Source organism: Kogia breviceps, chromosome 3 (assembly GCF_026419965.1).
Source record: "Kogia breviceps isolate mKogBre1 chromosome 3, mKogBre1 haplotype 1, whole genome shotgun sequence".
Classification (NCBI taxonomy): Eukaryota; Metazoa; Chordata; class Mammalia; order Artiodactyla; family Physeteridae; genus Kogia; species Kogia breviceps.
This window is the reverse complement of record NC_081312.1, coordinates 119463096-119483710: the sequence shown is the minus strand read 5'-3', so window position 1 is coordinate 119483710 and position 20615 is coordinate 119463096. Positions and strand designations below refer to the sequence as shown.

At 43.8% G+C, this 20615-nt stretch overlaps 1 long non-coding RNA gene across 2 annotated transcripts in view; it reads left to right on the top strand.

Annotated features, from left to right (window-relative positions):
- LOC131752094 (uncharacterized) overlaps window positions 1–19902 on the top strand; it is a 223494-nt gene extending 203592 nt beyond the window's left edge. Inside the window, exons 8-9 of one of the 2 annotated variants that reach the window (XR_010839763.1) lie at window positions 14770–14802; window positions 16343–19902. This is a non-coding gene — a long non-coding RNA (uncharacterized lncRNA). The remainder of the gene's footprint in view (window positions 1–14769; window positions 14803–16342) is intronic. The other variant, XR_010839764.1, reaches the window with a different exon arrangement.
- The last annotated feature ends 713 nt before the right edge of the window (window positions 19903–20615 follow it).

Below are 20615 nucleotides of genomic sequence, written 5' to 3'. Positions count from 1 at the left end.
CTTTTCAGGCATGTGGAAGAAATTTGAAGGCATGAAAGAAGTGGAGAAATCATGAATACAATTGTTCATAGATTTAATGCTCATAAATTAGCTTTTGCTAATTGTCTGAAAATCAAAACCAAATTTTAAAAGCTATCACTAAGCTGAAAAAGTACTTGCAATAAAATTGACAAGACCACAGTAAATAAAAGAAAAAAACCCAACTCATCTTTAAATAGAAAATGGTCAGACTATATTAACAGGTAATGGTAGAAAAAATAAAAATATTTAATAAATATAAGAAAAAGATGTTCTCAGAAATCAAAAAGTACATATTAAACTGCATGGAAATATTATATCTTCAAAAAATATTTACTGATACAACAACCGTTTACAACATAATATTAGGTGATAACGAAAAGCTGAACAGATTGTATGCTCAATTTTATGAAAATAAATGTATTGCAAAATGAATGGAAGGCAATACACCAGGTACACTAGCAATGGCCATTTCTAGGTAGGTAGATTGGAGGTTATTTTGAATTTCTTCTTAAATGGTCTTCTATGGACTTTGTACATAGAAATATTGATATACTTTATTGAAGCAGTGATGAACAAAGGATTTGAACATATACAAATGCATCCACTATCACTGCCTTTCATAGGAAGGATACCTCTTGAGTTATGGACAAGCCTTCTTAAGAACAGAGTGTCAGAGATGAATGGATAAAAAAGATGTTTTATATATATATATATATATATATATATATATATATATATATGATGGAATACTACTCAACCATGCAAAAGAATGAAATAATGCCATTTGCAGCAATATGGATGGACTTAGAGATGATCATACTAAATGAAGTAAGTCAGAAAGGGAAAGACAAATACCATATGATAGCACTTATATGCGGAATCTAAACTATGACATAAATGAACTTATTTACAAAACAGGAACAGGCTCACAGACATAGGAAACAAACTACCAAAGCGGAAAGGAGGTGGGGGAGGGATAAATTAGAAGTTTGGGATTAGCAGATACAAACTACCATATACAAAATAGATAAACAACAAGGTCCTACTGTATAGCACAGGGAACTATATTCAATATCCTGTAATAAACCATAATGGAAAAAAATATGGAAAGGAATGTATATATAGGTATAACTGAATCACTTTGTTGTACAGCAGAAACTAACACAACATTGTAAATCACCTATACTTCAATAAAAAAGGAAAGACCAGAGTGTCAGCATCCTGAGAGAAATCTGCACCAACAGGCAACAAAACTTTTACCACTGGTCTAAAATTTTGTGCTTTCCAAAAGGTCTTTCTGAAACCTTAGCGGTTCAGTTGCTTTTACACCGGGGGAACAAGGATGCAGAAGAAGCCCCAGCCCCTCTCCCTCCTGCATCTTCCCACTTCCTCACCTCCCCTTCCTCCACCTCTCCCCTTCTTTCCCACATCATCATCACTAGGCTTCAACTACTGCATCTTTAACAGATAAATATCTTTTAAAATCTTTTAAAAAACTGGGTTCCTGAGTTTTTAAAGAGAGGAACTGGAGTTAAAAACCCCACTGGGTTTCTCCTCGGCAAGAATCAAAAATATCTCCAATATGTGGACATCCACCCTCTGCTTGGTCATGTCTTTTGAAAGTGGACTCACTTCTTCCCATCCCGTTATCCTACAGCCCTAATGGTAAAAATTCTTTCTCACATGAGCTGAACTACTCCCTGCTATCTCCATACAACAGTCCTGCCCTCTGAAAACCCACAAAATAAACACTTCTTTTCAAACTTTTTTCCCCCAATTTGACAATACATACAGACATCTCACACTAAACTTCAGTTATCTCTTGGTGAAAATCTAAAGTTCTGCACAAAAATGCTAATCAGAAATATATTTCTCATTATTTTAAATGGAAAAAGTTATACTGGGTTACTGATCGACTCCAAACTTCCAGTCTCTCTCATAGGGCTGTTGTAACGATGAATAATCACTGTCAAATGATAAGAGAGTGGTACCAGAGAAAGCCCAGTACATGTCAGCCATAAGGTTTCTCCTGGTTGCTTAGATGTCACAAGGAGAATAAGGCAACATGCCTGTCCTAGTCATCTTTGGGGAGGGAAGAGTCATGGGTTCTTTGAGACTGAGTTGACTCTCTCTATCATGAATGTGGGAGGTCTTGTCTTGTGACACGTGACCTCAGTCCTGGGCCCTGGGTTGCCTTTCAGATAGTCGCAGGTAAGAGTTCTGAGCACAGATAGTTCTGAGCAAAGGAGGGTGACTCCAGGGGACAGGGTAGGTGAGTCTAGTAGAAATTATAATAAGTACTTAAAAATTTTTTTTATTGAAGTAGAGTTGATTTACAATGTTGTGTTAATTTCTGCTGTATAGCAAAATGACTCAGTTATACATATATATTCTTTTTCTTAAAAATTTTTTTTTGATGTGGACCATTTTTTAAGTCTTTATTGAATTTGTTACAATATTGCTTCTGTTTTATGTTTTGGTTTTTTGGCCGTGAGGCATGTGGGATCTTAGCTCCCTGACCAAGGATCGAACCCTTACCCCCTGCATTGGAAGGCAAAGTCTTAACCACCAGACTACCAGGGAAGTCCCTACATATATATATTCTTTTTCATATTCTTTTCCATTATGGTTTATCACAGGATATTGAATATAGTTCCCTGTGCTATACAGGAGGACCTTGTCGTTAATCCATCCTATACATACTAGTTTGCATCTGCTAATCCCAAACTTCCAGTCTTTCCCTCCCGCAACCCCCCACCTCCTTGGCAACGACAAGTCTGTTTTGTATGTCTATGAGTCTGTTTCTGTTTCGCAGATAGGTTCATTTGTGTTGTATTTTAGATTCCTATAATGAATACTTACTCTGTGTCTTGGTACCTACTGAGTCAGGAGTGCTGCTGAAAAGGGATGAGTCTGAGGATGTGAGCATTTTCCCCTTGTCTCTCTCTGCAGTCTTGTGGGTTTAGAAATTCTACTTGGAAAGCCCTGATGTGACATTCAGTTGGAAGGTCCAGAAGAGCAGGATCCAGGCCTGGTTGGCTGGCAGGGAAGCCAGGTTCCCATGGGTTTTTGTAACGATGCTGGCAGGCACCTGGGCCTCCTGGTGAAACAAGCTTATTGTGTAAGTGCGCGTGGTCAGTGGGCACTGTGTAAGAAGTCACGGCTGTGGTATGCATGCGCGGTCTTCTCTTCCTTGCCAGGCCTGAGTCATCACTTGAAACCATCTGAGGCTACCCAGGGGTACAAAAGTCACAGGCCATGGCACATGCCCGTCTAAGTCATTGCCACCAGCTGAGATCCTATGAATTTTAAAGAAGGGAGAGTCTATGGGAAGACCCAGCTGGGGCCCAGCCAGAAGGCTGCTTGTCAGTTTGAGCACCGGAAGACATGTTACTTTCCTAGGAACACAGGAAGACAACTCTTTGGGTGGCATCTAACTTGATTTTTAAGATGAAGATTGCAAGCTCAAGCCAAGACTTCAAAGAATCATCTGGGTAGCTCTGGTTGGCCTCCACATTCTGCGTGACGTGTCCACCCTGCTTCAGAGGTTTGGCTTGAAGAGCAGTGACTCCAAATCTGACGGCTGGATGGGACCCCCAGCTGCCATCCAGTGAGTCCGATAGTCTCTGGACAGCCCTGCTCTTAGTGTCCCAGTAAAATTTGTAGAGAGGCCTTGCTTGACAATGATTTCTAACATCTCAGGGACTATCAGAACAGCACAGGAGCTGAAGGCTCCCGAGGGCTTGGTAGGTGCCAGGCACTGGGGTAAACATTTACATGAATGACAAAATGGGATAGTGGTGACACACAGGATTTGGGGTTAATATGCCTGGGTTCAAATCCTGGCTCTACTGTTTGCCGTTGGGTGATGGTGAGCATGGCATGCCTCTGTCTCCTTTCTTGTGCAGTGTGTGTGTGTGTGTGTGTGTGTGTGTGTGTGTGTGTGTGTGTGTGTGTGTGAGACAGGAGTCACTAACTCATAGAGTTGTCATGAGTCTTAAATGAGATGAACATGGAGAATGTTTAGAGTAGCAACCACAGTGTCCTAAACACTGCCAGTCCTGGTACCTCACTCCAATGATGTGCTGTGACTTATGTGGTGGCTGAAGCTGAGACTCTGGGGTCTTAGGCCCCGACCTAAAGGCGGGACTCTTGTAAGTGCTTTGAATCAAAATTTAAGTCCGAACAGTTTGACACTGCGTGAATTTTAAGTCCCAAAGCTTAACTGAATTGAACAGATTTAAATGTTGTCACTCTTTCCATTATGATCGATACTTAAGCTCAGTGTTGTTTAAGACAATTTAAGACCTTTATCACTTATCTTACCCTTAATGGATAAAAAAAAAGTCCATTTCTCTTGCCCTTAATGGATAAAAAAAAAAAGTCCACCTATGCCATATTTTATTCCCCTGGAGAGTTTACGAAAATTTGACCTCAGCATTTCTAACCTCTGGTACAGATGGCTTAATTCTCTGCCACTAATCTTGGGAAGGGTCACCCTCCCCCACTCAGAGCCACCTTGCCTACCTCCTCATTGTTCATCACTGGGGGAGGAGAAAGAGCTGCCCCTATCGAATCTGCTTGCTTGGTACCTTGGGTACCCTTTCCGAGAAAATGTAACAGAGAGAGATTCTACAGTCAAGGCAGAGTTAATTTGGCTTACTGCCAGATTTTCATCCATTCAGCCTGATTTCCTTAGTCTTGGGGAAGAGGGCTAGACCTCGTTTACTTTATTGTGGTTCAGGTCTTCCCTCCCCAGACTTTTGCCCTCCGATTGCAAGGGTCTTAGTTGTGTTTCTATATACCTGAACTCTCTGTGTCAGACCGCAGATCACCACACTGCTAGGCTGATGGTGAGAACCTAGGCAGGCACCTTGCTGTGGCCACGAGGCCTCGGACACCAAACCTTCTTAACTCCAGCTGTGCATTGCTCAGTCCCTTATATTCAGTGGGAGTATGTTAGGATGTCCAGGGCTTACTCTGAAGTGACTCTAGCTGGAAGAAAAAAGATGGCTATTTTTCCCCCATACGTATGATCTTACATATGTCCCTAGTTGAAACTCATTCATAGATTCTTCTGCAGCTGGAGAACTGATATTTGTTTTTGGCTGCATTCACTGAAATGTGAGCTACCCCAGAATTAATTAAACCTGCCTGTTCATCATCAATCAGTCTGGTCAGCTGTCAGTGACGAGAGACTCTTGAGAAGTTTAGGACAATGATGGTTGAGGAAAGTAGATGGGAAAGTGCAAGCAAAGCTTCAGATTTCAAGACTATGTCTGTGCCAGTCAAACTGTCCAATGGGTGGGCGTTCTTGGTCAAGCCCTCTCACTGTTTCGGGCCTTGACTGAACATATTGATCTCTAGAAAGGTCCTTCCCCACAGTAAAATGCTGTGATCTAGGATTTGGGGAGAGCCACCCTTTCTAGTTTATTCTGGAAGTCATAGGCCATGACTTTTGAGCCAGAACTGGGTTTTAATCCAGCTGAGTCTGGCTGGGATTTTGCAGCTCTGGGCTCTTGATCCTTCGTCTTTCATGTGGGGATAATGATGCTTATTTTGCAGAGATGTTGGAGGAACAGTGCTCATGTACAAAGAGCATCTTGCACGGCCTCAGCACGTGGCAGGCACCCAGTGCACCAGGGTCTCCTGCTCCAGCATGGTGTCCATCTGGTAACTCATTTGTATCTACAAATGCCCAGCAGCCTGGAGGCAGAGTGGCCATCGGTGATAGGAACAAAGGCAACTTTAGAAAGAAAAAGAAAAGATTGTTTTCAGCGCCCTCCCATGGGGCTCCTTAATCAGAGTTGGCCACTTTCTCCCACATGTGCTGTTGCTGGGTAATTAGTGTCCCAGCAGAGCCAGGACCAGGGCACAGTGAGGGCCTTTGTTTTAGTCTTGTAAATTTCAACACAGGTTGGAAGGAACAAAAGCCCAATTCATTTAAGAGATACTCCCAATCTGATTCCATGCATTGAGCCAATGGAGAGACTGCTTGGCAGCTCTGGGAATGGAGGGCGAGCTGGATAACTCAGACAGTAGGACCCTGAGGATGCTAAGAGATGTGCAAGGGTAGCCTTTTGACTATTGTTGGCAGAAGCTGGCCAGCGTCAGTACCCTGGAGATGTGGTCTGTGCTGGGAAATGCCAAGGAAGCCTGTTGTAGAGTAGACCTTAGGGCAGTGCTTTTTTTGGTTCCCCTTGACTCTTAGTAGCCTGATATCTTCCAGACTGAATGCTTTGAGAGCCACTGAATTAAAGTTGGCAAACACTGCAGGTCTATTTCTCATGTCAATCATGGGAGGCACAGAGCTGAGTCTGGGTTGATGTGCAGGAATTTGCAAGGTGAGACAGTTGGGCAGCAAAAGAGAGTTCTAGTAAAGAGAGCAGCGTATGAGAAGTTTAGAATTTGGGGATATATGAGATGGCACATACCAGGCATGTATGAGGGTAGGTGGTACATGTGGAGATGGCATTCCCTGTCCCTGTGGATGGTGTGATCCAGTATGACTGGGTTGTAAAAGGAGGGATGAGGAGAGAAGGAATTACCCTTAGTTGATGCTCTTGGCTAGATTTCAATTTGGGAGCCTCTGCACAAGATGAAGCTGGATCACTGGGGCCCACGGATGCCTGGGATGCCTGACAAGCTGGTGAGGAGATGCATTAGAAGTATATTTGCAAGAGGATTAAGGCGCCTCCTACGGGAGAGCTTACCTTAAAGAAAGAGGGAGTCGGAAATGACAAATGTGATTAGGAAAAGAACCTTGGTTATTGAATTCAGGAGGAAGTGATTATGAGCACAGTGTAGAGTTTGTCGCTCAGATGATCTCCTGGCTAGACCTGCAAGGAGTAATATCTGTGTTCTATGGACATGTAGCACCTGGGTTAAGCCAAGGGGCAGGGGAAGCGATAAATAAAATATGAAAGTTATGTCTCTTAACAAATCCTGATGTTACACTATGGGCCAAGCTGTACTGCTTTGTTGTCTTCCAAATAGAACAGGCAACATTCTCCCCATGTTGCAACTGGCCACTGAACATGGGCTCTGGAGGAAAGTGGACATGGCTGGCAGGTACAGAATTACCTGGCAGCACTGGTAGCAGTGGACAGCAGACTCCTGGAACCCAGCAGGAAAGAGCTGCAGATGCCACTGGTAACTCACTGGACTTGCCTGTAAACTCATGCGAGTTGCTTCCTGGACACTCCCAGAATTATCTGCAGAGTTTCAGAGAACTGATTCTGTGTTTGCATGTTTGGGAAAAGGCAGCAAAAGACAGATTATACTTGATTTAGGTGTGTTAGGAATTCTTTTTCTGTAGTGCAGCATAGAAGACATTGTTGATTGTTTCCTTAGCATCCATTTCTCATTTCCTTACTTCTAACAAAATCCTGATTTTGTTTGGGTATCCTCTCTTCCTTCATGCATGGGAGCTAATCCCATTCATAGGGATCAGGAGTGAGCCTAGTTGGTTTAAGAGTCATTCTATTCCTCTCCCCAGTGACTGGCTGGGTTGGCCATATAACTCAATTTGATCTAATAAAATATGAAGAAAGGCTAGCTATGGGCATTTGAAAAATTTATCTGCGTTCTTCTAGGACAGTGTCTAGAAGCAACTCACTCTGCTTTCCTCTGGAAATGGTCATGCACCAATTGAAGGGCCAGACCAGCTGAAATTTTCTTGCTATCCAGCTGGGATGAAAGGGGGATAGGCCAGAGGATGGTTGTGAAATGTATGTAGAGCCTCTGAATTAAGCCAACTCTAAAGACTGAGGAACTTCCAGGTATATGAGTCAATAAATTTCTCTATTGTTTATGGCAATTTGACTTGAGTTTTTGGTTACGTGAAAATGTTTCCCGATAAATGTGGTTTGGCAGATATCTTTAAGTTCCCAGAAGGAGAGATATCTTGGGCCAGATGGACCATTTCTTGTAGTCAAGGTTATTTACATTCTGAGAAGATCCCTCTCTATCACTTTTATGTGGGAGGCACTGTTTCTCCCACCAGAGCTTGGCATGGATAGGTCCAATGTTTGGGAAAACCAGCTGTCTCTGGCCATTTTCAAGCCTTCCGTTGAGAGATGGAGGCTCTGTTCCCTCTCTTTGAATCTGGGTTGACTTTAATGACTTAGTTTTAATCAACCGAATGCAGTGGAAGTGATGCTTTATAACTTCTGAGGTTAGGCAGAAAAGGTTACACAGCTTCCACTGTTTCTTGGGATGCTTGCATTGAGGGAAGCAGCTGTCATATAAGAAGTCCAGTTACCTGAGGTGGCCAAGCTGGAGAAATCATGCACAGGTGTTTGGTTTGATGGCTCTAGCTGAGCTCCTAGCACACAGCCAGCAATTGCCAGCCAGGTGGGTGAGCCATCTTGCATGTCCAACCCAGTGAAGCTGGACTGCAGTCAAGTGACTGTGGCCCCAGTGCACATCTAGATGCAATAGCACAGAGATTCCCACATGAGAACTGCCTGAATTTTTCCTGAATTCCACAAATTGTGAGCAAAATATAATGGTTGTTTTAAGCCACTAAATTTTGTGATAATTTGATATTATAACAATACCAAGTTGTTCATTGTTTTGTTTTGTTTTGCTGTTGATTTGTACTATTCTGTGGAAAGAATTTCTTCTTTTCCTCAGAGGTAGAAATATAGAACATTGGTCTCAGAATTCCATCTTAATCCAGGCTCTTTTGGTTGCAAGTCATAGTAAAACATGCAAACTAGCTTAAGTAAGAAAGGGGAATGTATTAGAATGACACAAAGAATCTCAAAGGTGCCAAAGGCAGGTAGTCAGTCTATCTCTCACATCCTTGTGTAGCACCCTCCCATACGGTGGGTCTGTGTGACCTGTGGAATAGGGTAGAAGTAATGGCATGTCATTCCAAGATTAGGTTATAAAATCTCTCTCTCTTGAATCACTCACTCTGGGGGAAGCCATGCCATCAGCAGCCCTCTGGAGAAGCCTGTGTGAGGAGCTGAGGCCTCCTGCCAACAGCCATCTGAGTGTGCCATCTTGGAAGCAAATTCTTCAGTCCCAGTCAAGCCTTCATGTGACTGCTGCTCAGGCCAACTTTTTGACTGTAACCTCATGAGAGACCCTAGGCCAAAACTACCTAGCTAAGCATTTCTGAATTCCTGATACTCAGAAAACTGCGTGAGGTACTACTTGTTTGTTGCTTTAACTGCTAAGCTTTGGGGATATTTTGTTATGCAGCAATAGATGCCATAGATAAAAAGTCTTGGAACCCTTCTTGTCTGGCAAACAAAAGAATATGGAAATCCCCAAAGGAGTTGCATCTGGTGGCTTTTATTCAGCTCCTGGTACATTTAAATGGTAGAGAAAAAGCAATCTGTTATTTTTATCACCTTGTCCTAGGTGGTGTTCCCCAACCCAATTCTGTCCCCTCTTCTCCCATACATGCTCCAGGTGGAGAATTTCACTGTGGGCAGGTGTGTGTTCAGGAACCACATGTGCAATATATATTATTACACATGTTGGTATTTTGTCTGCGTTTCTTTTGGGGAAAAGTCATGGAAACGAAAACATGTATTGGTTCTTTTTTAATGTCAAGCAGTATGATTGATACTTTATATATTTTAGTGGAGAGAAAAAGCAAGTCAACCCCAAAGCTACTGAAAGTACTTCTGTCTTCTAAGGGGGAGGTGGTGACATAATTTCTATCAGTTGGACACTGAATATATAATTTTCTGGGACAAGGAGAAAGTGTGTCTGAAGTTCTGACAGTTGTTCTGGGCTTCTAAGAGTGAGATATGGAGCGAGGGGCCTTTTGTTTAACAAAAACTTGAAGTCTATAACCATGGAAATGTAGGCATCAGGGTGATGAACTAGGGTGTCCTGTATCAGATGGAAGTGAAAATTGAGCTTCTGGGGGTATCTTGAGGATAAAGGGCTCCAGGAAACAGAGAAGATGGAATATGTGAGGGGAATTCCAAGAAAGGATGGGTACAAATGGAGAAGTGGGTTGACATGGCAGAAGGCTGAGAGGCATGGCAGAGGGCTGGAACCTTCAGAGAAGTGTGGCCAGTGGGAAATTGCTGGTGGCTGGACAGCCATGAGAGTGCTGGAATGAGAGAAGCTGGCTGCCCATTTTTAAATTGTTTGAGTTTTAGCTACATCATCCCCTCCCCAAGGCCCCAAACCACCAGCAAAACCTGCTTCCCACACAATGCCTCCTGTGACTGTGTTTAGAGGGAGAGATAGCTGAGTTACAAAGTCCTTGTTGGTACCAAGCAGAAAGACCAGCTGAGGCTGGGGAGATGAGTGAGATCAAAGTTGAGACAGAGCTGGAATTTGAAACCAAAAGGACCAAGAGGACACAAGGCTCTGGGAATGTTGAAGAGGACATGGGACTTTGCCAGGATATGACATTGAACTTAAAGCAATGTTGTTTAAGTCTCAGAGGGTAGGGTGACCTCAGTTGACATCAAGTTGAGTTTCAATTATACCGTTTCAATAAACATGATCTCCATTTTACAGAAGAGGGAGCCAAAGCATGGACATGAGCATGAATTGGCCCAGGTCACACAGCCCCTAAGTGGTGGTACCGGGCTGGGGTGCTCCAATTTTCATGTCAGTAAAATGGAAGGTTTTCTTTTGTAAAGGGCCAGATAGTAAATGTTTTAGGCTTTGCAGATGATACCATGTCTGTTGTACCTGCTTAGCTCTGCTGCTGTAGGGCGAAAGCAGCCTCAGACAATTTGTAGATGCGTAGCGTGGCTGTGTTCCTGCCAGACTTTACTTGTGGACACCAACATTTGAGTTTTATATAAGTTTCACGTTACAAAGTATTATTCTTTTTTTTTCTTTTTTTTTTTTTTTGTGGTATGCGGGCCCCTCACTGTTGTGGCCTCTCCCATTGCGGAGCACAGGCTCCGGACGCGCAGGCTCAGCGGCCATGGCTCACGGGCCCAGCCGCATCCGCGGCATGTGGGATCTTCCCGGACCGGGGCACGAACCCGTGTCCCCTGCATCGGCAGGCGGATTCTCAACCACTGCGCCATCAGGGAAGCCCCAAAGTATTATTCTTGAAAAATTGTTTTAACTGGAAAAGTTTTTTCAACTCTTAAATAATGTAAAATCCATTCTTAGCTTGTGGGCCATACAAAACCAGGCAGCGGGTTATATTTGGCCCACAGACTGTACTGTGTGGACCCCTACACTACACCATTCAGTTAATCAGACTTTTGTAAGTGAACAAATGAGTCAACAAGAGATCTTTAACGAGGACAGATGAGTGACAAGTATTGACAAGATAAAGATGGGTCATTATGGTCTTTTTCTTCTGAGGAGACTTTTGCTGAAATTTACGCAAGGCTCTTTTCTGACAGGTTAGTGTCTTGTTGTTTTCCACTCCTTTTAACCTATAGGCCTGAATGAAGCATCCATTTCCTTGGACAAATCATTCCCCTTTTGCCCTCACTTGCTTTGTGTGCGTGTGCGTCTGCGTGTGCGTGTGCGTGTGTGTGTGTGTGTTTAATGAGAAGGTCTGACTAGTTATCTTCAAGATCCCTTCTGGCTCTGAAATGCTCAGATTTCATAAAGACATTTCAGATTTTTACGGCAGCTTTTTCCCTGCCCACTCTCTTTCCCCCTTGCCCTCTTCTCTCCAATCCTGTGAACATTCTCCCCGCTTTGACCCTGCTTCCTCTCTAATACTCTATTTCAAGGCTGGTGGGATTATCATATCCAAAAGCATCCCAGGAAAAAACAGTTTGAATATCCAGGATAATAAAACAAGCCAGTAAAAGGTGAAGGGGTGTGTAATCGTTGTTCTTTGTGTCGACTCTTAAAGCCGCATGTTTTAACCATCTCAGGATGGCAGGGATTTTTCTGCCTTTTTGAGAGGCTGATGTAATACCTTCATGTTTTCCTTTTTTTTTTTTTTTTTTTTTTTCAGGAAAAAATAAGAAGGATTCATTTTCTTTGGGATTAACGAAATCTTTCTTCTTCTTTTATGTTGGCAACATGAGGTCTTAGCAGATCTCTGATCTTGTGTTGAATAAAAAATATAGCATGACAATGGGACACGGAGGCTGGGGGCTTGAACCCAATTTGGATTACTGTGCACAGCAGTGGGCATTCTGTGACTAATGGTGGGGGGGGTCTTTAGAGCTGGTGCTGAGGATCAGCCCCTGGGGACAGAGCCCCACACGCCCTGCCTATTGTTCCGCTTTAATCGGAGGTCAGTTGCTGGGAGCCTGAGCCCACAATCAGATGCTCTGAGGGGTGGGATTTCGTCAAGGTGTCAGACAGGTAGATGTGACGCACTGCTGTGCAAAAGCAGGAGTGGCGCTGATCCGGGAAATTTCCTTAAGAAAGTTGGGATTTTGGTTAAAACATTTAACCTGTCTCAGTTTTTTTGTCTATAAACTTGGGTCAATCATTTATATCCCAGAGTGTCACCCGCCTGGAGGTATGGAAGGGATCATGGTGATTGCCATGGGAACTACTGCCTGGATTGAAATAGAAGAGCTGCCAGTGGGCTGGGGTTTCCACTGAGGCTCCGAGGGCAGGGGCTACTAAATAAGGAGACAGAAAGAACAGGGAGGTCCAGCTGGGGGATATGGTAACCATCATCTCTTTGATAGTTGGTGTTTCTCAATACCAGGAGCCCTCTGAGTCAGAATTATCTGGGGTAGTAATTTAAGATCCTTTGGGGTGCTAGTTAAAAAATATCCCCATGAAAGATAGTAAGGCATCAAACGGAGACAGTAATTCCTTCTGTGTGGGATGTTGTGAGGGGTCAAAGGGCAGTGGATCTGGTAGAGTGAAGATGGTGGTGATGATGGGGCTCTTTCCTTAGAGTCCCCTTAAAGTGGTTCTACATTCTTCATTTCTAGTTCTACTTTATTTCTTAAAACCTGAAAGAAGTCTTAACATATTCCTCTGACCACCTGCCCTGAGACCTTGATTACTCCCTAAAGAATATCAAATGCCGATGATCCACAGCCAGGAGCCTCCTGACTTTGGCCCAAACTACTCTCCCAGTTCCATTTCTTATTTCTCTTCTATATAATCACCCTATCAGGCAAAACTAATTCTAACAGTTGTCCTCATAATAATGACTAATATTTCCTTTTTTACTTCTCTGTGTCTCTGTCCCTCATCTATGTATCATATTTATAATGATGATTAAATCTGGTAATCCATGAAAAACACTCAGGATGTGTCTGGCTCACAGTAAACACCTGTATGTGTTAAAAGTGACTCCCAATATCTCTGAAACTTTTAAAATTTATTTATTTATTTTTAAAGATTTTTTTTTTTTTTTTTTGCAGTACGCGGGCCTCTCACTGTTGTGGCCTCTCCCGTTGTGGAGCACAGGCTCCAGACGCACAGGCTCAGCGGCCATGGCTCACGGGCCCAGCCGCTCCGCGGCATGTGGGATCTTCCCAGACCGGGACACGAACCCGTGTCCCCTGCATCGGCAGGCGGACTCTCAACCACTGCGCCACCAGGGAAGCCCAAGCTTTTTTCTTTTTTTAAAAAAAATTATTTATTTTCTTTATTTCTTTGGCTGCTTTGGGTCTCATCGTTGGGGCATGTGGGTTCTTCGTTGTGGCATGCGGGATTCTCTCTAGTTGTAGTGTGTGGGCTTCTCTCTCATTGTGGCATGCAAGTTTTCCTTCTCTAGTTGTGACATGCCAGCTCTCTCATTGAGGTGTGTGCCCTCAGTAATTGTGGCGCGCAAGCTTTGTTGCCCCCCCGGCATGTGGGATCTTAGTTCTCCGACCAGTGATCGAACCCGTGTCACCTGCATTGGAAGGTGGATTCTTTACCACTGGACCATCACGGAAATACCTGAAACTTTTTTAAAAAAGATCTGTCTCTGTCTTTATTGGTCAATAGATGCAGGTATATTTTCTCTAAATGGACGCAGGTAGGCAAGGGCCGTGCAGATCTATTTCATTCTGGAATCCCGGGGAAAGAATCTGATAATTCAGTTTATTTTCATCAGTATTTATTTTGTGTCTTCTTCAGTTCTCAGTGCATTGTGTGAATGATTACGCTGGCTGGAGGTTAAACATGAATGCTCGAATTCTTGTCCTCCGCCTCCGGGACGAGAATAATGGCTATGTTCAACCTTCAAGACTGAACAAAAGTTTGCTTCTTCCCCAATAGCTCTCTCCAACTATCTGCCTTGCTTATACAGCTCAGAGTTAGAACTACCCAATTCAGAGCCTACCTGTTTCATGGTAGTTTCTCTTTTCCTGCTACACTTCCAGCTCCCTGAAGGTCAAATGTTTTCTGTATCTTGAACAGTCCTGGCAATCACCTATCCTTGTATCCAACATGATGTTTACTGTCTACTATCAGGTGGCCTCCATTCAGGACATAGTGAGGCATATAGGTGAAATTATTGCTACGTGTATGGATGAACTTTCCATTACATGGAATTAACGATTTGGATTCAGGAGTCTGGATAAGTTTCTGATGTTCATTTTTTAAAAAAATAAGCATGATAAATATATTTAAGAAGGTGAGGGAATGACAACAGCAATATGAATCAATAAAAAGTATCATGAATTTTTGATGTTCTTGTCTGAGATCTAGTTGTGTATTCAATGGATGCTTCCAGATACTTCCTTCTGTTCTTTTAGGAGAAATTAATCCTGTGTGTAATGCAAACAAATAAGAGAATTTTAAGTTAAATATTTTGTTTATGTGGCTACTATAAATCACACCCTAAATACCCGTGTTTATCATTTTAATTTTTATGTCTTGCAGAAATATTGGAACAATGTTAAAATGGAAATTAAGGTAAAAAACATCTAGTCCCATTACTCTAAACAAATCGACATTTTTTAACTTTCTGTGATTCATTCCAGTTTCTTTTAATATACACATCTATGATTTTTGCATAGTTAGAGCCCTAACAGAGCTAAGAGTAGTCATCTAATTAAACAGTAAAGCCATTGTTTATGAGTACTTAATATTTGCCAGGCAAAATGGTTCACATGTATTTTTGAATCCTCACACCAATCCTGGGAGATGGATGTATGATTATGCCCATTTTATAGATGAGGAAACTAAGTATGAAGGAGGTTGACTCACTCCAAGTCACATACCCTGTGAGCTTGTATTTGAGCCTTTCTTCTCCACTGTATTAGACAGGCCAGGTTGGGAAGCTGCATCGACATGACTGATGGCGCACACCCAACCCTCTCTTACCACCCCAGCAGCCCCTGGGTAAACTTCCCGGCTGCCCAGGGTGAGGAGTGGAGCTGGCTGCCCCTACTCAGTGCAGGACAGGCTGAGGGAAAACTCTACCATCCTTGGAGGTCAGATCATCACCTGGAAGGGTTTATGGCATTTGTTCCAAATGTCTGTAAGACCAGCGAGCCTGGGGGCTCCAGCCCATAGGCAGCACAAAGTCAGCATGGCGCCGTGAGCCCAACCTTGCCCTGGTTGTCCAAATGCAAACAGTCTTTGCGCCGTGTCCTGGCTTTCAGGCTGCACGGCCAACTGTTGGGAAATGAAGGCACGTGGAGGCCAAGGGAGGGTCTCAGGGCCCCTTCGAGTTCAAGCAGCTGAGCAGCCTGGCAGACACGAGCCCATGGCTGGTGGCCTTGCCTGGTGGCTCTTTATGATGTCAGTGTTTGGCCCATATTAGATCCTCAGCAAATGTTGTTGGTTGGATGGATGGATGGACAGACGGCGTTGCTTATAGCAAGCAGCTGGACTCCCTCCAGCTTGATAAAGACTAAAATAAGACATTTCGTAGTCCTTCATTTGAAGTCAAAAATGGAAAGCTGAGAGTGGATATATGTATATGTATAATTGATTCACTTTGCTGTGCACCTGAAACTAACACAACACTGTAAATCAACTATACTCCAATAAAAATTTTAAGAAAAAGGAAAGCTGAGTGTGTGCAAATAAGCATGTGGAAGTATGTGAATGTGGGAGAGAGTATGAATATATATGTGAGAGAGTGTGTGTGCATACGTGTGAATGTGTGTGCCTGCCTAAGTACGTGTGATTGTGTGTACATGTATGTGAGCATGTGGCTTTAAGTGTCTTTGTGTGTGAGTGCGTGCGTGGGTGTGTGAATGCTGAGTGTGAGGATGTGCACGAGAATATGCAAGAGTGAGTGTGTCTGTGTGAATGCCTGTGACGTGTGTGTGTATGTGTGTGATAGTGAATGAGTATGAGAGAGTGTGAATGTCTGTGTGTGAGAGTGTTTAAAACAGTGTGAGTGTGTGGCTGAGGAGGGGGTGGGTGATGGAGAGGCGGCCAAGGGCGCTCCTGCTGCTGGGGTGCCTGCTGTAGCTCAAACATGGTCTACTTTTTCTCGCAGCACAACCTCTACAAGGCTACGTGGTGGATACTACAATCTGCATTGACCAGATGTGGAAGCAAGATTCAGAGAGTTAAGTACCCTACCCAAGGTCATTCTGGAGAGTGGCAGAGCTGAGTCTTGACCTGCGGTCACTAAAGCTGATAACCTCTCACCATATGGTGCTGGACAGCTCAGCAAGACAGTGCAGGGCCTGATGTGGCTTCAGGGAAGAGAAGCTGGGAGACAACCTCAGAGGAGGACTGAGCTGTATTCCTCCTGCTAAATCCTGAAGGAGGAAGCAGGGGCAGCAAGCTACGAGGGGTCTCTGGGGGGTGGGGGAGGGCACGAAGCTGGGACCTTAGGGATGGGATGAAGAGTTCAAGGAGAGAGCTAGCCTTCTGCGATGTGGATGGGAAGATTTCAGTGCATGGAAATTTCCACGAATGCTCAGGCCTTTCTGCCTGGTGTGGGATAGGAAGGGACTTTAGAGCTACTGGCCGGATGGGCCCTTTACAGAAAGCATCCTGCCCTGACTCCCCTTCCCCAGCCTCCTTGCAGGAAGACTCAGAACGGAAGGTCCCCAACCTGGGTGGAACAAGGACACAGGCCAAGTGAGTGAAAAAACACCACTTGTAAAGTGTAAAGAAAACCCTTCAACCCCTCACTTCTAAAATCCCGGTATCCATGACAACTGGACCGAGGGAGGAAGATGGTGGTCCCCTCCCCGCCTCATTGTTTAACTTCTAGTTGCTGCAGCAACTGAATATGCGGGCGGCCAGATTCCCTGGTGCTTTTCTTCTTTCTCAGTCCCCCTTTATTTCAGGCCCTCCTCCGTGCCAGCCTGGCTTTGTCTTTCGTTGGAGAAGTCTGTGAGAACCAGGATGGGCAAAGTGTCAGGCTCTTGGTGCTGTTGAAAATCCTTTGAGATGGGAAAGGTCGCTGGAACAAAGAAGCGGGAGAACAAAAAGCCCTGAACTGCTTTGCCCCTGAGAAGGAGGGTCTGAGGGTCTTTATCATCTTAAACCTTGGGATTTGAGATTGTCTGACTTTGCCTTTCCCAGGGATGGTCTGGCAGGGATACAGAGAGAGTGTGTCCAGGAAACTGGTTGGATGGCAATCTCCGAAGAGGGGACTTCTCACGGAGACAAGGACTCTTTAACTTAGGTGTTGGTCTTTCTCTTTTTTCCATCTTTCTCCCTTTTTTTCCTTTCTCTTTTTCTCTCTCTGTCCTCCCTCCCTCCCATCCTCCCTCCTTTCCCCCTCCCTCCCTCCTTTCCTTCCTTCCTTTCTTTTTCTCTTTCTCTTTTTCTCTCCCTCCTTCCTTCCCTCTCTTTGTTTAATATGTTTCTGGTTAATACCCTTCCCACTTGAAGAATTTCTAAACAATTAGCTAGAGCTTTAAAATCTTGGAGCAATCAGTTTCTTTCCATAATTTGTCCTAGGGAAATCATTGGATATTTGCTCAAAGATACCTCTGTGATCCATCGCAGTGTTGGTATATTTCTGAAACAATGGAAAAAGTCGAAATGGCCAGACGTAAGATTGGTCAAATACATTATGGCTTTTTTTATACTGATCAACAAACTGATCATTTTTCATTCATTCTTCCTATAGCTGTATACTGGCCTGGTGCTGACTGCTGGAGATCAACAGGGAGCAAAACAGATGTGGTCCCTGCCCGAAGGAAGCTTACAGATGTAGTCAGATAATTCAGCAATAAACATGAATCAGAAATCATGGCCAGTGCCATGATGGAAAATGATGGGATAGGAAGAGAGGGTGTCTCTGTGGCACCAGATGTCATCCAGGGATGGGGGAAGATTTCTGTAACAGCCAATGATCTTTGAACTGTGGTCTGAAGGATGAGCCAGAGAAACATGGCAAATGCATGGAGTGAGGAAAGTGCAGGTTGGGCAGAGTCCTTTCATTTTCACTCATTTTCTTAAAAGGAGACTTGTAGGTTATTAATTTGAAAAATTATTGTTAAACCTTTCCTAGCTTAAAGGAACAAAACAAAATATTTGTTGACATAAAATGTCCTTTGCTTAAGGTAGACTAGTAGAGGCCCTGTTAATTTTAAGATGATATTCTCATTGCCTGAAGTTACACTTTGTCTGCCTGCAGGTGAAATCTTTGCTTCCTGGTGCAGATCCAATCAATGGGAGAGCAGCTCAGCCCTGAGGGCAGCAGTCCTGGGCCTGCTGAGAGAGCTAAGTTACCAGCTCACCAGCGTCATCTTTGATAACTCTATTGATTTTGATTAGGAAGATAATTCTTTCAAAACTGTCCGGGCTTGAACATGTTACCTTACTTTATTATTTTTGATATTAAGTTATTAAATGTTATAAATTCATGCTTTTAGTTTTGATCACTTGATGTCTTTTCAAATGAGCTGAGAAGAAAATGCTTTGCTGCAGCTTGGCATATGGGCTGTATGAGGGTGTGTGAGCTGCAATAACAAAGGACACCGTAGATTTTAGTGGCTCAACACTTAAAGTAAGACAGAGGAGTTTAGTAACTTCTCAAGGTCTCACAGCTAGGAAATTAAAATGCTAACATTTACAGTGCAGGCAGTTTGACTCCAGAACACCTGTTCTTCACTTCTCTGCTATGTTTCCATCCAACACGCTATGATTACTCCAAACTGTTATTTCTTCCCCCACTTTCTCATACATGGGAGGGTCATCTATTTATATTCTTGGGCAGTGTGAATCTAATTGGGGATGCAGAGGTGGTGGATACATCAGATCAGGTAACGTGTTAGAGATTGGTATAGAACTAGTCTTGTCCTACACAATATTGGTGAAATGACAGGTGAGCCAGGACATGCTGAGCTAATTCACATTACAACAAATACATAACTGCCAGAGAAAATGTTTCCATTTGTACCACCCCAAATCATCTCATGCATGACACACTTGGGGAAGCGAGGTATTAACTTTAGAGCCTGGGCAGTGTGTGTGCACAGACTGTGTTCTAGAACTCTCCTTGGGGCAGATCACACAGGCTTGCTTTAAGCACAGCCTAGCTCTTCCAAAGGACACACATGGTGAACTTCCCAGAGCTCCCCTGGAGCAGCACAGGGCATAAACCTGCAGTTAGTAGGGCCTGACCAGATGCACCAGATGCTGGAGCCCACCTGATTGGGACCTCTACCTCTGCCCTCCCCGGGTGCCCCAGCCAGGAGGCAGAGGTGGGGGGCAGGGAAGACAGAGTCTTTCTGAGATGGCACGGGAAATCCCGACAGGAGAGCCACCAGCCGTTATAGCAAAATGCCGTGTTTGTCCATATGAGAGGGAAATATCCTGGCTGAGGTGAGGCTTAGGATCTGACCTAATCCTTACATTTGGCGACATAAAGGGATACCCAGGCCTCCCTCTGACTGTGAGCCTCGGGTAGCAGACAGACTTGGTCTGGTGTTGGCTTTGACACTTTCTGTAACCCTGATTTCCTAATTTGTCAAAGGGGCTAAAAATACCATCTGTACATGTATATGGTTCTCTTTCCAGAACTTCTGCTTTCAGACCCCAAATTTATTGGAAAATAATGAAGAGTGAGAATAAATCAAATCATTCCACAAACCTGTGGTTTTATTCAACATTCTATTACCAAGTTAAGAAAGTGCTCATGCAAGAAATGTTCTCTGACTTTGGAAAGCTTACAGACTGACTGGGATCATTTTACAATATTCCATTTGTGTGACACTTACCCGATATCAAAATTCTTTCCCTTAAATGATCTCCTATGCCCTAGCAAGTTTGTCATAGAAAGTTTTCTGTGACTTACTTATGTCTTCTCCCCGCCACAAAATAACTAATATCTTCCCCTGCCATGGCATCTACTACAGACAAACTCATACCCAGGGTCCCCTAAACCCAATGGATGCCAGAAACATCCTTTGTATTTCTCCTATTTCTCCAGCTGAGCTGCCAAGGGAAGCAGTTAAGTGATGTGGGATAGGCGTGGAGGTGGCTTGACAGCAAAGTCCTAAGAAAACTCAAGAGCTGAGTCAGAGGAGAGACTAGTGTTCCTTAAGGTCGAATCACAAACTGGGAAGACAAACGTTTGCTGTCTGTCACCCCAGCTAGATTGATGGCATCAGATCCGCTCCCTACCCAGTCCTCCTGGTCTCACTAGTGGCTGACATCTTCAGCAAATCATGGGAAGCTCCTTTCTTACAGAATCATGAGAAACCTTTTGACAGTAAGGATGCACTAGGCTACTCTAATTTCTTTCTGAATATAATAGATGGAGAAAATAAAATTACTTGCCTGCATTCCATTTTGTACAT